Genomic DNA, 5,561 nt, shown 5'->3' with positions numbered 1-5,561 from the left:
GGTCTCTCAATCAACAATAACAAAAGATGGTGTTTGGTGACATCGTGAAGTAGCGTGGGATCATGGGAGTTGTTGTATTCACCACCATTGCCTGGTTTGGATTCCTTCAGTGTCAGTGGTTCAGGAAATCAAACAGACCCAGTGATTCTAACCGTTAAAAACACTGAATAAAGCAGGTTCACATTTAAAGTCAGTGTTTCACCGCCGCTGTACGGAGGACAGAGGCGCCAGGGAAGAGTTGGGAGCTGAGATTGATGCTAAGTTTAGTCTCGATTGTTCCTCTGATAACTTTCCAGATAATGAAGCCTTAGCTTGATGTTCTGACACTCCATGTCTTAATCCAGTTAAAAAGAAATCCACAGGACCAACAGAGTTTAGCTGTTAACCTCGACACACACAAAAAAAATAAAATGCACAACAATATCTATTTCCAAAGTTATTAAACTGATTAACAAAGAGCGAGAGTCACAAAGGTCCAAAACTGTGTTGCCCCACCCTTTGCTGACTGACGCGATATCACCCCCCTGCACCTCCGCTCCCCTTACAGGAACATCAAAAGCAATTCAGGTGCACAGTAACTAAAAGGCAGCGATCGTAGTCACCTATTCCCCAATATTAGAAATGTAACTAATGAAATTTGTCGGAACACAGTTGAAACACAGGATAAAGTAGTTTCACTTTAAGAATCAGTGACTCTTTGGCGACACATGACGTCTCCAGCTGCTGGGAGCTGAGCTGTCTAACATTCACTCAGCTTGTTTCTATGATAACTTCAGTTCCAGACGTCCGATGACTAAAATCCTTCATCTGGTTAAAGTATAAAGTTGTAAAAAGTGAATCTTAAAAACGTGACTTAAAACTGGATAAAAGTCAGTTCTTCTGCCAGAAAACCACGACACTGACACATGCACATAGAGGATATTGACAGGCGACCAAATGAAACAGCGTTACCTTGATCAAAATCATTTCAGTTAATGTAAGAACTCACAACATATAGAACATAGATCTAGTCGTCTTTCGACATTTTAATGTGGAAAAAGTTACAGATTATAACTTTTTAAATACTGAAATCATGATGATTTATATACAATAGTGACACTATAAGTTTCAGTAGCAACCAGGACTTTAAAATGGATCATTCACCAGCTCAACTGTCATCTCAGACATCCGTCAAACTGTTGACTCTTTTAAACCATTAAGGTTTTTTATATTTGTAAAACTTTCTTCAAAACCTCGATAAGCCAGTTTTAGTTGTGTGTCATAAAACTGTCAAACCAGTGTAAACTCTAGGCGTGGTCGGGGGGAGAAACACTAAGATGCTTGTACAATGTGCGACACATAAGGAAGTGAGAAGGCTTTGTTTGAAAGTAATTTTTAATTCAGAAGATTGGCTGCCATCTCGGGAGTGTGGTGTCCAGTTCTTATGATACATCCATGTGTTTTGTCTGTGGTCTTGAAGAAGAGTCCGCGGGCTCAGCTACTTCAGAGAAGACATCAGGTTTTAGTAATGTTACATTCAAAACGTCCGAGGACACTTGTTACCTCGCAGTACGTTAGCAGATCCTCACCCTCACAGTCCAGAGAGTCAAAGTCTTCATACGTAGGACTGTTCTTTCTTATTCAACCTTAAACTTTTGATTGTTGCTCATTTAATTATGAATATTAAATATCACAGAGCGAAAGCAGCTTTAACATCTCCAGGTGACAGAAGCTGCAGAAGCAGTGAGTCAGTCAGTCGACAGCTGTGTGTGTGTGCGTGCGTGCTGTTCCTTTTCAATTGTTGGTAGATAAGAGTTGGCTGTAGCTCTGGTGGTTTGATCTCTAGCTCCTGTTCAAAAGCCAAAGTGCCCTTGGGCAAGACACTACACTAGTATGCAGTAAAAAAAAAAAGAAGAGCAAGTTTCTTTAGGCAGCTGTATCTTCAGCAGGTAGAGCGGTCGCCTACTGATCAGAAGGTCGGTGGTTCGATCCCCCGGTCCTCCAGTCCACATGTTGAAGTGTCTCCAGTATTGATCCCTAAATTGCCTGTGATGGCTGTTCCATCAGTGTGTGTGTGTGTGTGTGTGGGTGTGTGTGTGTGTGTGTGGGTGTGTGTGTGTGTGTGTGGGTGTGTGTGTGTGTGTGTGGGTGTGTGTGTGTGTGTGTGGGTGTGTGTGTGTGTGTGTGGGTGTGTGTGTGTGTGTGTGAGAATGTGGCTTGTGGTATAAAGCGCTTTGAGTGGTAGATAAGACTAGAAAATCTATATAAGTGCAGTCTGTTTACAAAATGTGGAAAAAAAAACATTTGTCCTATAACAATATGATAGATGATATATGTCGACACATTTTCTATCTCAACAACATTAAAATGAAATCTAGTCCTCTGAGCTGTGGTCAGGTGAGTCCTGCTCTGGTTTTCTTGCCTCATCGACTCTCAGCTTCGTCCTTCAGCTGCACCGAAGCTGCAGAGAGGAGGGAGGGGAACCAGTTCATTTACACAGAGCAGATTCAGTGCGAGTTCACCGTGAACATGGAATCTGTGGCTTTACCTCGCTGCTGCTGCTGCTGCTGCTGCTGCTGCAGGCAGGTCATCAGGGAATGCAGAGGTTTTAATGAACTGTAGGAGGTTTCTGTAATAAATCTGTAACAGCAGCACAAAGTGAATAACTCTGAAAAACCCAAAGCACCATAAATCACACGTTGACACATAAAGATCAAGGTGATGAAATGATTTAAAACCTCTGGAACACACTGAGCTGCTGTGAGAACAAATGACTAGACAGATGACTAGTGTTGGGCCACACTCTGTGGCCACAGGGGGCGCCGCTGCGTGAGTGTTGCTTTGTACAGGTGGTTGTTGTGATGTCGTGTGTCAGAGATCAGGTACTTTGCTTTTCTCTCACCTTCTGTAAAAACTGAATATCACTAAAAAGCTCAGGGGGTGACAGAAGCAGCTTGATCTGACTCCCTTCTCTTGTCTCCTTGTCTCCTCTCATCTTTTGTCTCCTCATCTCCTTTAGTTTTTTTTACTTAAATCCTTCCTCCTGTCTCCTCTCATTGTGTTGTCTAACTCCCCCTCCCCTCATCCACCTTTCCTTGAACAGTTGTGATGTACTTAACGTGAGTACATTAATTTCATTTTACTCTCTACTTCTCCTTCGAAAACATTTCAGAAGGAAATACTGTGATTTTCTTTCTCCTCTACATTTATTTCTCAGATGTAGTTACTGTTACTTTACTGATTCAGATTTTGAATACCTATAATCTGCATATAAACTATGATGCATTGTTATAAAGTAAGTTTAACAGTATATAAAGTAACTACAAGCAGCATTAAAATGCTGTTTTCATATAATGCAATTCAGTAATTATCCTGGATCATTTTTCCTGTGGAACTGCTGCGTTTACATGTTGCTGAAAAGACCTCTGTACTTTTACTTGAGTACAGTTTTGAAAACAGGACTTGTGGGAAATATTTTTACTCGTGTTTTTTGTTTTTGTGTTTTGTATTTTATCAAATATAAAATAAGTGTGTAACCATTTATGGCCATTTTGATTAAAAGTATAATCGTTAATTGATTATCATGCGAGAAGACGTGATGGTGTCTGTGGTCAGAGGGCAGAGTTCATTTGTGTTTCAGGAGCTAATCGGACAGAGAACTGAGTGGTCTGTGGAAAGCAACCGATATTCAACTTTTAAAGGAGGAACATCTGAGACCAAGTACCCAAAACATGAGGTAGTGGCGGCCTGGTACAAGGTCAGGTAAGAGGGTGTCACGACGGAGGGCCTGTGGAACTATAAACCCACAACAGGATAGGTGAGACGTGATATAAAAATGAGTAGGTTCACTCCCGGGACTGAACTGTTTTCAGTAAAGCCTGGATGACATTGAGCTCAGACAGGATCTGAACTCCTCCGGCCCAGGTGAAGATTTCTCTCCCACAGGCTTTTACTTGTAATGTGTTGTTTTTGTGTGCAGGTGGACTCGGCCGTTGCTTCCTCACCTGGACCGGATCGTCTTTATCAGAGAAGATTTGGAGAAGCAGGGAAAATGTGGGTAATTTGAGTGGAACGTCGTTTTTCAGGAACAGGTGAGTGATCTCTGATCGATTCACCGTCCCGCTGAGGGAGGCGTCCAGAGCTGCCGCCTCGTCCTCTGTTGACCTCAGAGAGGAGAGCTGCCAATCACGCAGCTCCTCTCTGACAGCTGAGGACAGCTCTGACTTATCTCTGGGCTCAGACTCGCCTCTCTGCGAAAAGACCAGAGAAACACGAGAGTGTATCTGCAGCAGTTCAACAGCAACAGTGCGACACTGTGAAGGCGGGATGTGGATCATTGATCTGGATGATGCAGCGCAGACGGAGCAGGGAAGTGTGACATCATTTGTGCAAATTTTGCTTTGTATTCAGAAGGAAATAACCAGTTTATCTTATACCTGAAAAACTAAACTTTGCATTTGATCAAGAGGGAATCAAAGTTTTAATAACTGAATTCCAGGTTTATTTCAGTAGCCTGGGCCTTAATCATATAAATCAAAGAAAACCTGGGAGATTAAATAATTAAATTTAGATTTAAGGCAGCCTGTGTTATATTAAGTTAGTGTTTTTTTTAGATTAAATCTTCTCTGCTGGTGACTTGATTCATTCTCCTTCCTTTAGTTAAGAGTGTTTCTTCTTCATTACAGGAGTTTGGCCTTGATGTTCACAGCTCTACTTGTTGTACGACCTTCAAAAAAAGTCTTGTCCACTTGTTCTTAATTGTTATGAGTCATTCATGACAAAAAAACTGTCTTTTTAAGGTTATATTTTACAGAAGAACCTGCTCTGTTGTCTCCGGTGGTTCAGCTGCTCTGTGTTCAGTGACGTGTTGACGTGTCTTCGGGTGAATGTAGGACCTGGAGTGGTCACCAGAGGGCGCCGTCACACACAACCTGTCAGGAACCTGAGGAGGAAGAGTCACCATCAGTGAGGTAAAACCTCAGAGCTGAGTGCAGAGGTGAGATGACGAGAACTCAGATCTTAGTAAGTAAAAATAGGAAAAGCGCAGTGTAGAAATAAGAGTTAAAGTTATACTTTAAAACTTCAGCTCAAGTAAAAGTACAGAAATATCAACATCAGCATGTAGTAAGTACCAAAAGTAAGAGTTCTCATTATCTAGATTAGTCCATTTTAAAATACAGTATATAATGTACAGTATATTATGGATTATAATTATTGATGCATTAATGTGCTGATTTTAATCACCTTCTATACTGTTGGGAAGCTTGTGAATTTTCCACAGGGAACAATAAAGTCTTATTTAAACCTTTAATTATACATCTAATTTATTTGTTGGTTGTATTTTGATTTATTAATCTGATTCTGCATAAATAAGAAAAGTTATCAAATTAATGCAGTGGAGTAAAAAGTACAATGTTTGCCTCTGAAATGTGGTGAAGTCGAGGTAGAAATACTCAAGTACCAGGAAATTGTAATTAAGAACACTTCGCTATATAAATAAATATAAATAAGTTATTATTATAACGATCACACGTACACTTTACCTGGTTGATCACAGCCCAGAGTGCAGAGTCCACCCTGTT

Source organism: Seriola dumerili, unplaced genomic scaffold (genome assembly GCF_002260705.1).
Source record: "Seriola dumerili isolate Sdu_G_001 unplaced genomic scaffold, Sdu_1.0 BDQW01000189.1, whole genome shotgun sequence".
NCBI lineage: Eukaryota > Metazoa > Chordata > Actinopteri > Carangiformes > Carangidae > Seriola > Seriola dumerili.
Note: the sequence above shows the minus strand (reverse complement) of the source record.